Source organism: Pteropus medius, unplaced genomic scaffold (assembly GCF_902729225.1).
Source record: "Pteropus medius unplaced genomic scaffold, Ma_sr-lr_union100, whole genome shotgun sequence".
Taxonomy (NCBI): Eukaryota; Metazoa; Chordata; class Mammalia; order Chiroptera; family Pteropodidae; genus Pteropus; species Pteropus medius.
In genome coordinates, this window is record NW_024354496.1 from 242,173 (window position 1) to 262,693 (window position 20,521).

Sequence of the window (20,521 nt, forward strand, 5' to 3'; positions counted from 1 at the left end):
CCTCAATCCGGAAACTGAGCTCTCCGTGGACACATGTGATGCCACCGTAATTCAGAAAACTCAGCTGAAAATACAGTCACACAGCCGTGTGGTTCCCGACGTACTTAAGTTGTCCAACAACCAGATGAACGACTGATGCTTACGGTGAAATCGATTAGAAGAAAAAAAAGTTTCCGAGTCCGTTCCTCGGTGACACTACTCACGTTCTGGGTCCTCCACAGCTCCCCGTGGCCAGTGGCCACCGTACTGAACGGCACAAGTCGGCACGGCAACTAAGAAGCCTACAGCGCTAAAATCCCATCCTGGGCTACAGCAGAGGTCCCCAGGGACCAGGGCTCCTGTGAGCACCTAACGCCTGAGGAGCTGAGGCTGGGCCGAGGCGGTGATGCTGGCGCTGGGGAGCGGCTGGAGGAAGCTTCACTTGGTCACCCGCTGCTCACCTCCTGCTGCGTGGCCTGGTTCCCAACAATTCACAGACCAGGACTGGTCCTCGGCCCAGGCGTTAGGGATCCCTTCTTTACAGGATGAAGGGACTATGAGTAGCTTCAGTGGTCCGCACATGCAAATTTTTAAAGTACGTGCCCACATTTATTTTCTCGACCCATTCCGAACAGATTAATAACCATAAACCGCCCAAGTTTAAAATGATCCTTTCCTAAAAATTCTGCTTGAAAATTATTTTTCATGTCATCAAATGATTTTCATAATGTGAGATGCACACTGGAGCTTGGGGTCTCAGCCCCCATGTGACAAGTCCATATCGAGATGTGCTGTACATTGAAATGGCACACGGAATTTTGCAGACAGAAAAAAAAAAAAAAAAATTTGTGGATAATTTTTAAAAAATTAACCACTTGTCAAAATGACACTATTTTGGATATATAGTTTTAAATAGAATATGTTCTTGAATTGTTATATTCCTGTTTCAATTGTGTGCACTGCGAAGTTTTTAATTATATGCCCATAACATCTTTTTTATTCCTTGATCGGTTCAGAACAGATTGAAAAACCACAAACTGTTCTTTTCTGTTTCAAGTTATTTGTAATGCAGTGACTTGTTCGGAGTCCTGTGAGACACTCGAGCAAGACTCAGATGAAAGCCTGTGGTCCCCAAATGTCAAGGTGATCAGCAGGTCACCTGTGTGGTGAGCAAAGAGCCCACCACTCCCGTTTATGCACTTGATACATTTTGATGTTGGAGCCACCTGGCCCAGCAGGCAGCATGTGCCACTAATTAGGACTAAGTGACCCTGAACGAGTTATCTTAGCCAGGACTGCTCCTAGTGACTCTGCTATTATGATTCCTGCATTAAATCTTCCTTCCCAGATGACATCCGGCCCTTACATGTTCAGCTGCCGCTTCAAGATTTAATTTAGCCCCGCTCATCATAAGCATCACCCACCGAATGTGGCTCTCTAGCACTGAGGTGACCAGCCTGCATCTCATCTCATCCATGGTGACAAACCGAACACTCGACTGCCCACGTTTGACCAGGACGAATGTTATGGTCACTCACTTCTATTTTGAGTTCATTTAAGAACCACCTACAAGGTGGGTGGGCATTAAAGAGAAGGAATTCATTTTGTAGGACGGAAAATATGCAATACCTGTATTCACTGCATCAACACACGAAAGCTTTTTACTTTCGTCGTTATCAGGGTGGAGAGAACATGGATTTCATTTGTCCGGAGTTGAAACGGGCACCGTACACGTGCACACCCCGCGCCCTGTGAAGCGGTATGCACACTGTCACCGAGTCACAATTCAGAAAGGGACTTCGGAGTGAGAGCTGCTGGTCCTCCATCCCCAACTGCTGTGCCACACTGCACAGGACAAAACCAAGAAGCCGCCTCGTCTGTGGGACTATAACCGTGAAAGGAAGTAGAATCCCGAGTCCTCAGAAAATGCTTGCTATTAAAGAAACGTGGCCATTTCGCCACGGACGAGCTCATGTCCTGATATTTGGCAGGACATGAGTCACTCCAGTCCTGGCTCGACGCACCTAGTCAACATGCTTTTGAGCAAAAATACACAAACATCATTAAGAAGTGCCATCTGCCATGCTATAAACCGGCAGACACCACATCCCAACATCATCGCGTTTGTTTACAGCAACTATCGATAATTTCTGAATCATCTTTTTCCTTCCCCTTTCCCTGGTTTCATTTGAAAGTTTGGAAAGCTTTCTTTAGAGAATGAAGAAAAACGATTAGACTTCCAACAAACACTATCGGAACAGAACTGGAATTGGTACCTGGAAAGCTCTCCGTGTGACATCATCAAACAGTGACAGCGGAGTGGTCACGGCTCACACACAGACATTTGCTTTGATGACGTCAGAGCAATATAGAAAACAAGCAATTCTCTCCCTGTCCCGAGTATATTAAGCAACAGCCCAGTGCTTCAAAGACAGCACAGAGCCTGTCACGTAATACATTCAATTAATTCCTTTGCACAATAAAACATGTCACACGCATACATACATACACACACGCATATGCATCCTAGCCAAACAGCGAACTCGGCTAATAACAAGGAGAAACAAACTGGCAAGCTTGTCAATTTATCGTTATATATACTTTAAAAATCTTTTATTGACTAACGTAAGAGTCTGTGCTTTGCGGGCTGCTGCCAGACGACAAACACACCGTCATGGGATAAGGGGACCAAGAAACGGGACACGATGAGCGGAATCCACACGTCCCGGAGACACCCAAACACAAACTCAGTCAATAAGCGGTCACAGGTCAACACCCACGGACCCCTTTAAGGAAAGCGCATTTAACGTCGGAACAGCTCGTGGAGGCGCATCTTAGCAAACGAACTCCTTTGTTCACTGCTCTTCCTGCTTTTGGGGCCCAGGTCCTGTTTCATACGCAGGCCTAAGGCGCAGGCTGAGCTCAGCCACGTCGGGAGCCTAACGGACCAGCACATGCCAGAAACGGCCCGCTGCGCGGAACGCCGACCTCACGATCCTTAGAATAACCGGCACCCGAGTGAAACCCACAGAGCGTTAACGTTCAAAGCAGCACCTGACAGATGCCTTTTCGCATAGCTCATGTCCAAGTCACGGAAAAAGAAATGAGAATGGTGGAGGAGGATATCCTCCACCTCGTTTGTAATCAAAGAAACGCCTGACGATGAGGATGATGATGGAGATGATGAAGAAAAGGTGCCCTGCATCGCCAGGGGTCACAACCATGGGAGCTGTTTGAGGGGACCGTACCCCACACCCCCAGCAACACTAGGCAAGGGGCACAAGCCTCCAGGACATGTAAACGGTGCCAAGAGCCCCGCAGCTCCCTTTCCAGCAACCTGGCCTAAGGCACAAATTGCAGGCCGTCTCAATCTCCAGCAAGATGCGTTCCATAAAGTACGGGACGTGCACTTGACTGGGAGGGTGCGTGAGAACTTTCAATAAATGCTGGTGATCAAACGCTGACGGCACGGGTAAGTGGAACGCACGTGGCTCACAAAGCTGAATACACAGTATGTCACACACACACACACACACACACACACGGAGATAAAGATCTGGGAGGAAATGTACCAAAACACTGACAGGCAACATTTAGAGGTGTTCATTTCCTTTTCATGCTTAATCTTATTTTTTCCAGTTGCTCACAGCACAGTAGTTTTAAAATCGGAAAAGACTTATGAAAATCCTGGCTAGCGAAGAATAATTACTAATTTCGCGTCTGGTGGGCGTTCGTAAGGTAAATAACAGTGCTGTTTACTTGTTTTCTCAGGTGAGTGGCGGTTTTCCGTATACGTTGTGATCTGCTGGGAAAACTCTTCTCTAGGTATACGCTCGCCGACCTCCTGCGTGTCACCTTTTTGAAGTTTTTTATGATGCCAACGTCTAGCAAACACAACATTAAATATTTATGGTTGATATTTGCTGCTTCTAAAAATACGCAGAGGACTTCTCTTAACAAGGCCTCTACTTGACCTTCTCGCTGAATTAACCAAGACCGTCTGCCGTGCTGACAGCTGCCCACAGGACCTGTAGCTTGTGGGGTTGGGGCCTCCTTCCTTCCCCGCGGGCCCGGATCTTTCTGCCTGACCCAGGTACCTGCACACTTCATAAAAACCCAAAGTGTCACCTGATCCCAAAGCTGCCACTTCAGACTCGCTACTGCATTTATGAAAAGTAATTAAATAGTATACAATCTGATGAAGCAGGACTCCAAAAAAAAGAAAAAAAATGTTTCTACCACAACTACTTGAAATGCTTTCTTACAGACCTAAGCAAGACAGATTGCCAAAGAAAAATGCATCACTAACATGGCCATGGGGTGGACCGTGTCCAGGAAGCGGGCCCGGAAAAGTTAACCAAGCACAGAGATGGCTTCGCGGGTCCTTTTAAATTCTCACCACGCTTTTCAGAAAGCACCACTGGAAACTGCAGAGGGTACATCAGGAGGGGTACAGACAGCATTCGAGGATCAGGGTGGGCCCCAAATCAGAACAACTGGATCCACATTCCATGAAAAGGCTCCACTTCCTTCTCTCAAGAGACTGCCGAATAAACGTGCACTGACACACTGTAACTTAAAATAAAAACGGTCCCCAGGAGGTGACACAGAGCTCACTGCTCCCATCCCGAGGACGGGCTCTGAACGAATAGCACAGAGAGTGGGAAAAGCCTCAGTCAACTTAGGCGAGTGATCAAGTTTAGCTCGTTACAGGTAAGTCACGTGGACAGACAGGACGCACCCCGGCAGGCCATACTGTGATCAGAAGGGCACTTGACCTCTGTGGTCTTCGTCCCCAAAACTCATCGCTCCGGTCTGACCATGGGAAAAACATCAGCCGAGCCCAAACTGAAGGACGGTCTGCAGAATTCATGACCAGGATTCTGTATAACGATCAGGGTTATGAAAAGCACGACAGGTCAGAGGAATCCGCACAGCCCGGAGAAACAGACAGATGTGAGAAGTCAATTCAGTGCGGTGTCCAGGATGGTATCCCGGGGCGGAAAAAGGACATTCGTAACGAAATGGGTAAAATATGAAAATGTCTGAAATACATTTGTTCATAAACAAATGTGAATAACGTGCATCATTTCTCAGGAGTCCGAATTACCCAATGCCTTCTGATGAACTGACCAGCCTGGAGCCTGAATCCTGCAGGTAAGATGCCTGCGGGACGATGTGGACACAGTCCACCTTTATAAAGGAAGCGTGCAAGCCAGCAACCAGAGAAGACCCAGCAAGCGAAACGGATCTGTCTTGCCACCATCAAATAATTCTCTTTTAGCAAGATCTGAGTCTACTGAGTCAATCGTTTACCTCCGAGATTCATGCAGCCTTAGAAACCAGACCGGTATTTTTCCCCCTAAACCTCCAGCAAATAACTTGCTCCCTTCAGCTAAACATCTCCATGTCCAAATGGTACCAAGTGGTATTTTTCATCAGATGGGAAGGAAAGTTCCTGCTTAAAGCTGCTGATTTTACTGTGAGTTAAATCCTACCCTTCTCTGATTTATTTTAGCAAATTCCTGACCTAAGGACGCGAGAAGTTGAGCTTTACTTTCCATCCCCTCGGAAGAAGAGATGGACCCGAAAAATAAAAATAAAGAGAGTCTCCTTGTTGCTTGAAAGCACTTAGCCTAACACGAGTGCCCAGAATTCCCAGAACTGACTGACGGGCGCAGCCGAGACTCCAAGCAGAAGCTGGGTCTCGTTTGGGGGCTGCAGTTAAGACGGAGAATCGCGTGCCCGGCCGTTCCGAAAGCTGTCGCTCCGGGGCCCCAAGACTGTCTCCAAGGGGTGATTTGCGTGGCAGGACACTCAGGTCACCTCCTGTGTACCATCTGAAGCCACCAGTGCCCCCAAGACGGTGCATCACCGCCGGACGTCCAGCTCAAAACTGCAGGCTCTGGTGGCACCCTTGACGGCTGGGGCCTCGCCGAGTCGATGTGCTACGGCTGGACTGAGCTGTATGGCAGTGGACAAGGGGAGTGGGTCCCCAGGTCCTCGTCACAGCATCCCTTCCGTCCAGCCGTGGGGAAAAGCCCGCTCGTGCGACGCATGACCGAGAGCAGGGTCCCCAGATGGGAGGCCTGCATTCCACTAACGCGGCCTACGCCCCGATGCGGCCCGACCCACGACGGTTCCCCGAGGGACAGGCCAGCGGGGCGTGCAGGCCTCGGGCAGGAAGGCGCGGACGGAGAAGCCCAGCGAGTCCACCCCCACGGCCGCCTGGCTTTGCACCTCACCGCTGCGGCGGGTGACGGCAGCGACACTGCCCTCGGAGCTCCGTGGTAGTTACACGTGGGTTTTGTTAAAGGCAACGGATCTGAACGACTGGGATTTGTTCGGCTGCCCAGCGGAAGCGTCCGACGGCCATGGGCCTGTGGCACACGTGGCTGGGATGGGCTGAGTTGGGCAATGACCGCTATTATCGACTGAGTCCCCTAAAAGTCCTAACCGCCACGGGGGGATGTGCTTGCAGGCCCAGGAATATCGGAACTTCCTGGCAACCACCGGCAGCGAGGAGAGAGGAAAGGGCCCCCCTACAGCCTTCACAGAGAGGGTGGCCCTGGCAACACCGTGATGTCCGGCCTGCAGGACTGGGACGGAATACGGTCCTGGTGTTCTGTCACCCCGCCTGTGGTGCGCTGTGACGGCCGCCCTAGCTCCAACACGTGCACTCACAGTAATGGGGACACTCACCCTGTCACTCTCTCTGGCTTATGGTAGGGCCCCCCGAGCACCTGCGGTCCTGGGGTCGGACTTCAACTGGCCCAGATCGACCGCGATCACACACACCCCCTTTCCCCCTCCATGCCCTGCAAGGACCCTGGGGTGCAGGTCGGAATGGACAGGGAACATAAACGGTCCCAAGGGATAGACGTGACGTTTTAGGGATCAGTGACAAAATGTGCCTGAAAATGTACATACGTGCTTGTTTCTACGACTGGAACCGATACGCGCATCCATTTTTCGATATTAAAAATCATTATAATTTTTATGGCGTTTAATATCACCAGATAATTATGAGAAACCCAAAGGTGTGCAGATTTCAGATCAACAAAAGACACAGTGGAACGAACTGCAGCTTGTCCTGGACCCCGCGGTCTGTGACATCATCCCACAGATCGGGTGAGAAACCATCATTTATACCCGCTGCGGAAAGGCCAGCTCCACGTGCACTGATGACGAACGTGTCAACAGGTCATCAGAAAGTAAGTCTGCTTTCAGAACTTCTCCTGCATTCTGTTATCCACGTCCGAGTCAGCCCCGAGCACGCGTCAGGAAAGAGACCGAAAATCGCTGAGACTCCCCTGACATTTAGAAAAACGGAGAAGCACACTCTCTGATCACTTACCAAATACATACTATAAAAACTCACGTTCAATGAGTTTCTGTGTGAGGAAAAAAAAAAAGATAAATTTAAGTCAACTCTGCCCAATACTTGGCATGCACCTGGCGAGAAAGAAATCACCTCAGGATGTTAATTAATTAATTCACTGACTACCATCTAAAAAAATATACACTGACATTCAGCTTCAAAGCCTACATTCAAAGCGGGTGAGCCCTGCATCCAGCTGTTGATTCGACTTCCCGACAAAGCTTTCTGAGCCCGGAATTCTCAGAATCAGGAGGAAGATTCCACGCGTGGCTGCCCATCACTCAGCTGAGCTGGAAAACCAGAAAACTGTCACCGAGACAAGCTGAAAATCAAACGCTCCTGGGTCTACACGGAAAGAATAGGAACTTGCAGACATAGCCAGACCTTATGCTTAATGATCCTTAAGCCTTGAAATCGCCTAACTAAGCTTCGATAGTGGAATGAGCCGTTCTAGAAAGTTCTATAAATGAGAACTATGCCCAGCCTGGAATACCCTTGTGCTTTTTTATAATCTCTCTCTCAAAAAAACCCAAACAAACAAAAACAAACAAAAAAACCAGCATTTGCATAAAATAATGAGGAAAAGAAACCAAATTGTGTAGCGATGATGCCTGACTTCCTGTAATCACATCAACGTCCAGCATTTCGCACAAGAACACACTTGTGGGTGATCGAAGGCTGCAATGCCCGAGCATTGCCCACTGGGGTCCCTGCTGTCTCCTTGAGACCCGGAACCTTCCTTCACCTGCCATGGTCAGAGGGGCCGAAAATGGGGGCCCGCCGCATGGCGAATGGGGTGCCAGAAGGGGGACGTGCAGGGCTGGGCTGGAGGGCAGCACTCTGCCTTATTTCCTTGAATGATCTGTCCCCAAGTCACACTTGTGGGCTACGTGGATGGGTCCGCCTCAGCCAGTTGCTCGTGCAAACAAGTTCTGTCCTGGTAGCGGCTGCCCAGGGCTGGACGGCCACCGCCACCTTCGCAACCCATGGGATTAAACGTTCCCAGATGTGCGCCCAGCCCAGGGACACACCAGCCGCACCCACGACCCCTCCCTAAAGACACCCAGAGAGAGCACGCATGGCCACGAGAATCTCGGCCCGTCTGACCCAGATGTCTGTCCCCACTGGCCCAACTGTGCACACAGCTTAGCAAGGGAACACAGTGGACGCTGCCCTCAGACCCCAAACTGCCCCCTGGGTTTCTGTCACAGTCTGCCATGGATTCACTCACCCCAGAGACCTGGACCCCTCCACGGGCAAAGGTAATGAATGCCGTAAGACACTGACTGATCTATGACATTGTTCTCCACTTAACAGACCCCGCGGTCCCCTGCACGTGGCTCAGCCCGCACGCTGTGAGTTGTGCGTTCCCTCCGCCGAGAATGTCCTTCGCCTTCTGCTCTGGACAATGCCACTTGTCCTCGAGGCCCAGCTGAGAGGTCAGCAGTGACCTTGAGCCACCTTCACCCTCCCGAGTCAGACCCCACTATTGGCTCCCACGTTGCGAGGGCTCCGGCCGTGTTCAAGCCTGTGCTACGCAGTCCCTGCAACCCACAAAATGTCACTTGTCACCACCCGTCACGTGCCCAGCATGGTGCCCGTCACACAGGAAGTACTCGGCAGGTGTCGGCCATACGGCATCAACTTCGGATAGAATATTTTCACAACAGTCTGCAAAAAAGCATGGCTTTTCCTGGGATCCGGGCACGACTCAGGCGAGCTTGCGGCCTTCTGTGATGGTACGAGTTTGTCAGCAGGTACTGGCATCGAAGCACTGGCACTCACGAACACGACGGACGCGGACAGGTCAGCATTCCCGTCCACCAAGAGGAGCGACCTCGTCCCGGGTACTTTTCCTGGGCTATAACATCTTCCTAGGTTTCCATCGCAGGCCGTTAAAAGCCAGTGAAGTCCTAGAGAGCTTTATCGATCCAACTAAAAGAGATTACGGCGGTGCCAAGCAGCGACTTCCCGTCACCGAGGCGAGTCGAATGCAGCCCTGACGGCAGAGAGTCACAGAGCCAGCCGGGGTTCTCGCCGGCCATCCCGCTCCGTTCCGGGGTCCTGACACGGACGAACGGTCCCTGACATGCGCACCCTTTCACGTCATAAAGATTCAAAACGATAACAGTGATAATAAGTTTCGACAACAGCCCAGAGAAGTGTGACGTCCGTGATCTTTAACCAAAGCGAGCGTCTCCTCGGAGCGACTCCGCGATTTCCTTTCCGAGGTGGCATTTCGCACCGTGCCCTGCGCTCCAAGGCGGTGGAGACAAACTGGTCGGTGTCTTCTAACTGCGAGATGCTGCCAGGTCCCTGCAGTAAAGGCTGGTCCGGAGGTGAGACGCCGAATGCTGTGCTAACACCTACGAGCTTCCTGGGGACCTGGAGGGTGTTCGCCCTCCCTTTTCCCCAGTAGCCCCTACGGGGGACAAGCCGAGCTGCCATCCACGTCTAATCAATCAGCATTCTCTACAGCGCAAAGCGCGGTATCCCTGGACACTGTCCCTGAGCCCCTGAAACCACTCTCCTCCTGGCCTCTCGAGTTCAGAGACGTTCGGGGGCCCCTGGAGCTGGTAGGGCTTCGGGCAGGGGCTGAAATACCACCTCAGGGTCGTCATCTAGCGTGCCACCCACTGACATAGCCCCCGACTTCTGTTGTGGTCTCCGGAATGTCACTTGCTAAATAAAAGCTTGGGTACTGGTTGTGGCTTCCAGTCGTCTTCCTCCTCCAATGCTGGTGAGCCCACGACATCGTCCGCCTCGAGACGGGCCATTTATGTTCCCTCCCGGCGTCAACTCTGCCCCACCAAACTGGGGCAGAGTCTAAGCTCGGCCATCACCTGTCTGTGTGGTGCTGTTTCTACATCTAAACTGACGGAGAACTAAAGACAGCCACCTGCAGGTGTCCCCAACACGTGACGGATCTTATTTTCCAGTTGAGGTTCTGCTCGTCCATTGCATATGGTTATTGCAGGCAAAATGTATCACCTATTCGTGAGTAATGTTTTTTCTTTTACCTCTGGGAAGTCCTAGACCCAAAACCAAATTTTGGGTTATAAACAAGTCCCTAAATCAATTGCACCGGAAGTGGTATTATGACCAAAGCTTCACGAGACCAGGGGCTTTCAAGAGAACGCGTCTGAAAACAATCCAGGGATCTTTGAACAAAAACGCACAGGCAAGTGTCCTCACTTCCCACAGGGGAATCCACCTGCCGTGACGTCTCTGCTTCTCTCGACGCAACCCGTCCGAGAGGGAACCGCCCTCCCCCAAGTCCAGCTGGGCAGTTCTGCCAGCCAAGCGGTACCACCTAGAACGAGAAATCGGGATTCTGGGTGTGATGAGTTGAATCGTGCTCCCCGCAAAAGGTCCAATCCAAGTCCTAACGCCCAGTGTGTTACGATGGGACCTTCTCTGAAGACGGGGTCTCTGCAGCAGGAATCCAGGGGGCTGCATGACCACGCCCCTTTTCCTGCGCGTGTCCACAAACCGGCCTGCTGCCACACAGGTCCCGGGTCTGTGTCACACGTACGGGGAGACCCGTGAATGGGGTGTCCGTGCCGCAGGGCTAACGCTGTGTTAGTAGGGCCGCTGTGACACAGGACCGCAGGCCAGGTGGCTGGACGGAAACGCATTCTTGCGCTAGTTCTGGGGTCTGAGGCCACGCCGTGCTCAGTGCTGCTCCCCCCGCTTCTTGGCTTAGAGACGGCTGTGTTCACGCTCTCTCGCAGCCGAGCCCACATTTCCTATTCCAATGAGGACACGTCACTCTGATCCGATCGGGGGTCCCTCGAATGACCTCACGCCCTCGATCATCTCTGCGAAGCCTCTGTCTCCAGATGAGGTCACCTTCTGACGTGCTGGGGGTTGCTGTGACAACATATTTTTGGGGGGCATACAGACTGTGTCATTTATAAACCCAGATTAGTGGCAGTATTTAACAGTATGTGCACAAAGGGGACGATGTCTGGAGATAGGACTAAGGTGTCTTATTGTTCCCTTCTTGGGGTGGCCCCCCTGGGACCCAGGCTCTGCCAAGGGCTGTCCCACCACACAACTGCTAAGGGACACATGTGAATTGAGGATTGCTTGATCGAAACATTTTCCATAAATCTGGGGGCACGGCATGCATTTCTTTTCTTTAAAAAAAAAACATTCTGTAAGTGTCCGTGACTTTGGCCTTTAGGATATATTCTGGCCAGCGGGGGGCTGAACGTGCGTGTGGGCTGCAGGCCCGTTAGGGAGTGGGCGCTGGAAAAATGCTCACAGAATTTCATAAAGAAAATGGAAAGCTGGACGTGGTTCCATAGTGGAGCGGTGAGCACGTCTGCTTTACACGCAGAAGGTCCTGGGTTCGCGCCCCCGTGGAGCCACGGTCCACGGTCTGCGGCCACGCCACCCTGAACAAGCCTGACGTCTGATTTCGGAAGCTCAGCAGGGTCGGGCCTGGCTAGTACTTGGATGGGAGACCATCTAGGAGGACCAGGTGCTGTCGGTGTAAAAAATAATAAGTTTAAAAAAAATGGAAGGCAAAGAATTCGAGAGGGTCATTATGAACTGCAGTGGCAGAGGCAGCTGCGTCCTTGGAGACCGAGGAATCTGCCTTCTAGAACCAAGCGGCAGAGACGCCGTGAGCCTGAGCCTCTTCCGATGCACTTCCTCCTTTCATCCTGGCCCCAAATCCGACTTCTAACTTGCTTCTCCCGCATCTTCGATCCACTTAGGCCTCAGCTCTCCTCCTTAGCGATCGGTCTCGTTTATGACTTTCTCCTTATGAGTATTTGAGAACCAATGTCATACATTACCAGCCTCCACCCAATTATTTATAACTAGATACCCCGGCCACGGTTAATGTTACGGCAGTCCACGGGCCATGGAGTCTCGGGGTCCTCCACATATTCCCAGGATCCCCCAAAAGGTTTGGGGGGAAATCGCATGGAGACATTTAATGAACGTGTCTGCTCTCTCCACTGGGCTTAGACATCTGAATCTTACATTGCTTTAGGGAGAAACGACGTGGCTACAGGACGGCTCGGGGCCCGCCACAGATGATTACGCACAGATGACCCACTCTCCCCGGGGACTTGCACTGAGAAAGGTCCATGACGACTTTACATCCTCGTACACGTCACGCGCAAACACATTTCACGCATCCATCGGCCTCCACGAACAACTTGGAAGTGACGTCTAAAATGACGCAGACCTTACACAACCCACAGAGGCTACTCTAGGGTGCCAACGCATGCATTTCCAGAGACCGCGCCCGAACTCGGGTGACATGTCGGCGGAGGGCACACTAGATGATGAGGCTTGGGGACTCAGGGCTCCACCTCTGCCCTGACACAAAACCCTGCCAGTTCCAAGCGACCCCTGATGTCTCCGAACTCAAGTGGCCACAAAGAGACCGATTTCAGAGCCTCAGAGCTTGGGGCGGGCGGAGCGTCCTGCTGGCATATACTGCGTGGGGAACTGTCCTGTGCACCGCAGGATGTTCAGCAGTGTCCCTGGTCTCCACCCACTGGATGCTAATAGCACCCTTACCCTCAGCTGTGACAACCGAAATATGTCTGCAGACACTGCCAAATATCTCTTAGGGGGCAAAAGTGTCCCCCGTTAAAAAAATGCTGGTCTAAGTGAACAGCTGGTTTTGCCAACCTCTTGTTTTCTATGGATACTCAGGTTCCAAGGGTTGGCTTGTGTAACAACTAATGATAAACGTTTGTTAACTTCTCTAAGCCACTTGAGAAAAAGGAGCCACATCAAAGCCTTCTTTACTGCAACAATTTCACTTTTTAAAAACAAAAGCAAACAAACAAATAAAAATTCACGTCTATTGTGTACTGGTAAAGCCACAGTTTTCCTGTGACAGTCTCCCGTGACAACTAAGGCCACAGTTTGTTCCCTTACGTACGCTAAGGAGTCTCCTTGTGATGTCATTTCCAAAACAATCCTGTTCGGCCCAGGTGAACGGAGAAACGTCGCCGAGTCTCGATCGCCTGAACGGGCCGTCTGTGTATCTGGTTTCCAGCCCCACTGCAGTTTAGGAGAACGACCTCATGTAAACAACGGAAAAAATAAAGCGAAATCACGCGGGGCTTCGGGAACAACATGTCCCACACGGGCGGCATGACATCGCGGTCTGCCGTCTCGACCACAGCACGGTCCGACACGCAGTGGTTTGCCAGCCGTTCAGGCATGAATGGTAAATAGCGCCAAATGTGAGCTCTGAAAATCTGGCCTTGTTTTATAGACTCATGCTGGTGAGCAAGCATTCGGGGTGCTGGTACAAGTACATTTAATGAAGTTCAATTTATTTAGAGAGAAAAAAAGAAAGAAAAGAAATATCTCAACGTATAAGCTGTTTTGCACTGAGGACGTTCGATTCTTAAAATGTCCCAGGGATCTGAGATATAGTTAAATATTTATTTTCGTCTTTATCCCTTTTCCCAAAAGCCAGCAAGACACTGAGCGACGAGACGCACACCCAGTGTGCCTTTGTGAAGAATGATGCCATCGCAAACGCTATGAGGGGAATTATTTACTAAATGAACCCTCTAAATCGAAACATTGAAACAAGATTAATATTTGGGCAAAGAGGTATTTACATTTCAAACACAAAATATCGAGCTCCCTCTTAGCGGAGCTGTTGGGCACCACGCTGTCACCAAATGGGATCTCCACGTAATACACCGATCCGACCTATTACCGGGGAGAAAAACCTTTCAGATCTGAGTTACTGGATCACTTCCCAGCTGTACGTGGCCTCGGGCGAGCCACATATTTAAGGGCATTCACTCAGCATGAGGACCACCGAGTATCGGTCATGGCGGAGGGGACAGGCCACCTCACGGGGTGACGCGATGGCTTTGCCACCTGCAGAAGTGTCCTCACTGGGAGGCCCCCAGGTCCCCTCACCGTTCCCTGGGCTGCCGAAGCGCCTCTCACTCTAAAGTATGATTGCTGCGGCCTCGTTAGAAAAACACGGCTATGCAAATAAGCAGACAGGTGAGCCGGGAATACACCTCGGAGGGGAGACAGCGAGCCGCGGGGGACCATTCCCCTCCCCGGCCACCCGCTCTCTTCTCCTTAAAGTCACGAAACGTCTTTGTTTTCACTATAATCTGCCAGGACGGCTCCATCCAGGAGGCTGACAGGCTGGAGAGGAGGAAACGAAGTCTGAGAACCTCAGACTGTGGCTTCCAGGTGTGGGGGTGGGGAGGCGGCTTGCAGGATCCTGGACTCTGCAAATACCTCGTGATAGGGGAAGAAGAGAAAGCAGCCAGGTGCTATGCTACCTGCTGATTCCAGGGCAGATCTGCTCTCTCCTAGGTCACAACAAGGGCCATAAAAAGGCGAAAAGCAACTCAGCGGACCGAGCACTCTGCCTTCTAAGTCTTGGTTTCAAAAAAAAAAAAAAAAAATCACTCTGCTTGATGCTTTTCTCGCACAGACGATCATGCAAAGATCCCTCGAGAATAACACCGAATTCCCACAGATTCCTAACAAGTTTACTTTCCAAAAGGCTTCTCCTGCCTTTCTACAGGAGACACCGCAAAGCCGGCTAAGAATAATTGATAAATCTGAGAACAGAGCGTCAACCATGTTCACAGAGAAATTTTCCCCAGACTGAGGACTATCAGTACCAACGCCATCAAATTATCGCCTGTTTATCCCCTAGGAATCCTCAAGAACTAACGCGATGGACTCTCCAGCAAAAAATGCGTCCGCACGCAACCACGTGCCTTTTCAAATAAAGAGAACCTAGGACCGGGAAGGGTATCGCGACGTCACATGATGATGTGAAAAATTAAGGTGTTTACTCGGGACTGTGGAGTTCGTGCCGGGGGAGTCCTGCCTATCAGCAGAATTTCCATCCGCCCTGGTGTTCCCAGGCCTCTCAGGTGTGACGCATGATACATACGGGCATCTTTTAGAAAGCTATGCGCTAAGAAATGCATTCCCTCGAGTCACTGCACAGGCTGCATCTCGGACTACAGCTGACACACGCCGCCCGAGTTTGCGGTGAACGGCATTGTGGGTCGACATGTACGCACCTGACAACGTGATGACCATGGAAAGTCCAGTGACCGCCCTTCGCAGCACGGAGTTACGACGGCATCACCGGCTCTGTTCCCTCTGCCGGACCCGACATCCGTGACCTCTTTTCTCACTGGAAGTCTGTCCATTTAGTCCCCTTCCCCTTTCAAAACCACTTCGTGCACTGTGCCAGGCCAGCAACACCCTGATCTGGGGGTGGTTTTGGCACCATCGGGCACGGCTAAGCTCGCTGGGGGCTGGTTGCTGAGAAAGTCTCAAGGAGCAGCCAAGATGGGGGGAAACTGTACACAGCCCTGTCTCCCCCTCGGGGTGGGCGGGGTGGCCAGGGGATGTGAGCTCCAGGTGGGTTTGGGTGTGGGAGACGCAGGAATGATGGGTGGCGGATAAGAGATGAGAGAGGGGAGGGAGAGGAGGAGATGGGGAGGTGCTAGGTGGGCTTGGGGAAGGGGTGGGCTGTAGGGGACACGCAAGGCACTGGATGTGGCAGGGGGAGAGACGGCCAGGTGGGCAGTGGGTGCTGGCCGAGAAGCACAGGTGAGACGTCACTGCGGGGAGGGGGAAGGAGGGGACTCCTTTAAGCTGGGGTACCAGGACCCACCCCTTAACCTCCAGACCGGATGCAAGGACAAGCTTTTCTGCTGTTCCCCCACGTGGCCTTGGAGCCCACCGTGCTTCACCTCAGAGGCAGGTCTAAGTGTCACCTAGGGTAACAGGTGGCTCCAATACCCTAAATGAACTTCAGTCTGGGTGATATTTCAGACAGGTGAGCATTATTATCCATCCTCTAACGGGGTAGTTTATAAGCAGACTTTATCTCAATGTCCTCCGTGGTGTTCATGAGGGTTCCGATGCATTTGGGGGCGGGAATCCAGGTGGCACCGGCCGCGAACACGCAGAATTCCGGGGTGAGATCTGGGTTCCGAGCTGGTGCCCAGGATTCAGGACACGGCAGGGCGCGAGCAAGAATCTGCTCTCACGAGGTCAGTGGCTGAGCCTTCATCGGCCACTCTGATTCCTATTTATTTACCGTTTAAAGCATGAAAATATGCCCAATGTCTCTACCACACAGAGCATAGGAAAGTCACAGCTTAATCCGTCACCCCTTCCTGCCAGATGTGCCCTAACTCTCTAGTGATATGTAAACACCCGGGTGGGGTGGCTACTGACCCTCAGAAATCAAAAGGATGCCCGCCCACCTCCCCCCACAGACACGTGCATTTATATTTTCCCCTCGAGTAGAGGATTATGCTGATTGCACTGCAATTACCAGAAAGTCAGAAAAAATCCTACTCGAAAAGCCGTCAGCCACGGTGGTGATGAAAACGCATCTTCTGCATGGCTGTGGCTCTGCTCATGGAAAACAAAAAATAGGAAAAATGGGTTTCAAAAGGCCCTGGAGAAGATATACGGGAACGAATATTGACTCCTTTATCTAAAAGGTGTAACGACTCCTTGAGAAGGAATGACATAAAGTAGAGAATACAGGAGGATGCAATCCAGCTCAGCACACCCTGAAATACCAGCTCACCAGTCCGTCAGTTTAACTGGTTTGTATCCAGCACCCACCACAGTGCTTGACCTGCAGTATAAACTCAGTAAAAGGTGTAGAAACTCAGTAAAAGGTAGCTGAATGAATGAGCGAGCAAGCGAGCGAGCGAGCGATGCCCTTACTTGGTCTGACTCGGCCGCATGGGAGCAATTCCATTAAAACAGCATCCAAGACACAAAACCCCACAGCCCACAGGGCACGACACGTGAAATGCAGAGACTGTGAGCACGCTAGCCTCCCCACCCCAACACGGGCAGCGCACTTACCACGATGCCGACAGGATCTGCAACCACTCGACGGAATATTACCCAGCCGTGAAAAAGGTGTCGACGTTTGATGCAACCTACAGCGCGGACAGACCTCACACACATTCTGCCTAGGGAAATACGCCAGGCACGGAAAGACAAATATCATATGTCTGCACTTACACACGGGACCCAGAACAGGCAAATTTCAGAGATGCAGAAGGTAGTACAGAGTGGACGATTTGCCGCAGGCAGGGAGGCGGTGAGCATTGTGCGCAGGGCGAGCTACTGTTTAACAAGTTCAGAGTGTTTTGGGGGCGATGATGAAAGAGTCGTGTCCAGGTGGTTGGTTGTACGATACTGTAAATGTAGTTAAGGCCACTGGGCTGTACGCTTACAAATGGTTAAAACTAGATTAAGTGTATGATGCCAGCCTTTTATTTTTTTTAAAGGAATAATCTGGTGGTGGCCAGAGGGCAGGAGGTTTGGGAGGCTGGGAGAAAGAGGTGAAGGGTTCAAGAAGTACAAATCAGTAGCTGATAGGGTCACGGGGATGGGGAGCACGGCGGAGGGGATGCGGTCAGCAGTCAGGCCACGGCTACGTGGAGGGCCAGAGGGGAGACAGCAATTAGGGGGAACATTTTATAAACTATATACACGTCTAAGCAATGTCCCGTATACTTGAAACAAAAAAAAATAAAAATAAAGACAAAAGGAGACGATGAAAAAAAAACATTTTTTTTTTTTAATAAAGCAAAATAAAAAACAAACGAAGACGTGACTGGACATGAAAGGTGGCGTAATTCCTAGACCGTCTCTTTGACCTGCTATAAAAGTAGTGACCCAAGGGCTAAGATTTCTCGACCTATCACAAGCGACGAGGTTCAGAGGCCAGAGCGACTCCACAGGGATCCTGACACGTGCCGCTTCTTTAAAATGCCGTTAGTAAGCGCTGGGCAGCAGGTCAGCGACCAGGGCACTGTCGCTGATCCAGCGGCACCAAAGACCCACTTCCCAGACGTGTGCTACAAAGGTCACACGCCTGGTCAAGACGCCTTCCCCCGGGCTCCAGAGCCTCTGCCGGTCATGCGTGCACTGGCTCGGATGTCACCTACCCTCATGCCTTGAAACACTGCCACTAGCACGTATGTCACGGGAACCGGCACGGAGCCAGCGGCCAGCCAGTCACCCTCGAATGAACACGTACCTTTCAAAGTAACCAGGCTTCGTGGTTGAGATGTTTACATACGTCAACAGAAGACAGCTGAAATTCGCCGGCAGGAGGAAAGCAGGAAATCGCGACACGGAGCGTGGCATCTGAAGAAACGAAGGCACCCAGGGGGCCGTGCTGCTCAGTGATCTGTGCCCGCAGACGCCAACGTCACCACACCTGCCGGACGTGGGCGGAGGGGCCGGGCGGCGGCCTCAGTGCTTCCCGGGGAGAATCACGCTGAATCCTCACACGAGGGGAACGCGTCTGCGACGAAGCCTTCTGCTCACGGACCTGGTTAACGTAACGTGAGCCGAGTCCATGCGGTGGCCTCGCTTAAAGCTCCTATGAAAAAACACTTCTTAAATACCAACTTGCTGTTCCGAAGCACTCATTAAGGATGCGACTGTCTGGGAACCCTGAGACACTGAAGCTGAAGCTGAAGCCACAGGCTGGTTCCACGCAGGGCACTCCGGGACACGGTGAGCCACGTTCTTGCAAAGATGTTGACGTTTCTTGATACATTTTAGCAGAGGCTGGGCCTGATTCTCATCATCTCTTAGGGAACACTCTGCTCTAGCTTCCCCTAAATCGCACTGGATAGAAATGACATCACAGGGACAGACCTGACTCAGCATCCTCAGGAGAAACCTGGGCGGACCCGAAATGACACCCAGAATGAGAACTATGGTGAGGACCGGGCCGGTGGCCTCCCCCGCTCTCAGGGGTAGATAATCTGGTCGGCGTGCAGTGAGCTTCCTTTGACTTAACCCTCACGCTTCTGACATCTTTTCAGAATTCAGACACCTGCACGTCTGCCCAGCACAGGGACCTGGCCGTCTCCAAGGAGACCAGCTTTTTGGCAGACAACCCTTCCGGCGACACTGAGTACCTTAGAGCAGGCTGGTCACCTTTGACCCTACTGACACTGGGGACTGGGTCATTCTCTGTGCTGGAGGCGCCCGGAGCACTGTGGGGTGGTCAGCAGCATCCCTGGTCTCCGCCCAACGGGACAACCGAATACATCTTTAGACACTGCCAAGTGCTGTCTGGGGGGTGGGGGGAGGCAAAAATCTCCCTTGATCTTGTGAGAAATCAGTCCTAGAAAGACCCTCACGGGTGAGCCCGATGCCTGGAGTGTCTCGGGGAGACGTGTGAACTCCACCTGTTGATCCGACCTGGCGGACGAGAAGGGGCAGCCCCGATCAGCCACCAAAGACACGCAGAGACAAGAACATGCCATCGGGCGAGCTTTCGAAGCCCTTCTCAGCTCACACGCGGCACCTGGAGAGCCAACCTGATCATTCTGCATCCAATTTCCAATTCCATCCATGAGCACGGACACGGTCAATGTCCCCGAAGGAGGGAAAATGGAAACCCTCGAAGCTGTGCGTCTGCCACCCCGCAGTCGGGGGCAGAGAGCTGCCGTCACACGCCGCTGAAGACCGGCGCCCGCACTGACGCCGGCCGTGCGGAGGGGCTCCCGGCACGGGGATGGTGGACACACGTCGTACACGTCAGATGTTACAGCCTCTTGCATCACGTCGTCGTCGTGGAGACGGAGTCTATGTTCTAACAAGATGCTCCCATTCACTGCTGGAAAGGAGTTTATCGGACAACGCCGTCCCCCTTGGTGGTTTGACACAGGGTAATTCACACATCCACAAATATTTGGGGTGGGGGGGTTACACAACAATAAAGTGCCTGGAACTGTGAGATAATGCCTGCTGTTTTTTCCTTCAAGTACTTTTATATTAAATAAGACCCAACCTCCCCCCACCCGCCCCCCCTGGGCCCCGCATTTACCACGCAGCTCATCTCTGGGAATGATTTCGATTTAACTCCTTGGATGACTCTGTTATTAAGTTACAGGCCCACCCGTCCCGCGTAAACCTGTGGTTTTTGGCCACAGAATAAAAACGAGGTTCACGGAATAGAAGCATCGTGCCTTTTTTTTTCATCAGGACCAACATTAACTGTCTGGCAAAAGCGGTTGGAGCGTCCTGACGACAGACGCGGCCACAGTCTGCAGCCTCCCTGCCAAGGCCGCCCCTGCACCCGGCCGCGGGCGACCCGTGTGTGCCCGAGCGCAGGAC

At 51.9% G+C, this 20,521-nt stretch overlaps 1 protein-coding gene across 3 annotated transcripts in view; it reads right to left on the reverse strand.

Annotated features, from left to right (window-relative positions):
* The window catches only part of LOC120594220 (F-box-like/WD repeat-containing protein TBL1X), a 182,123-nt gene that overhangs the window by 63,859 nt on the left and 97,743 nt on the right, over positions 1–20,521 (reverse strand). The gene's annotated exons all lie outside the window — the stretch shown is intronic.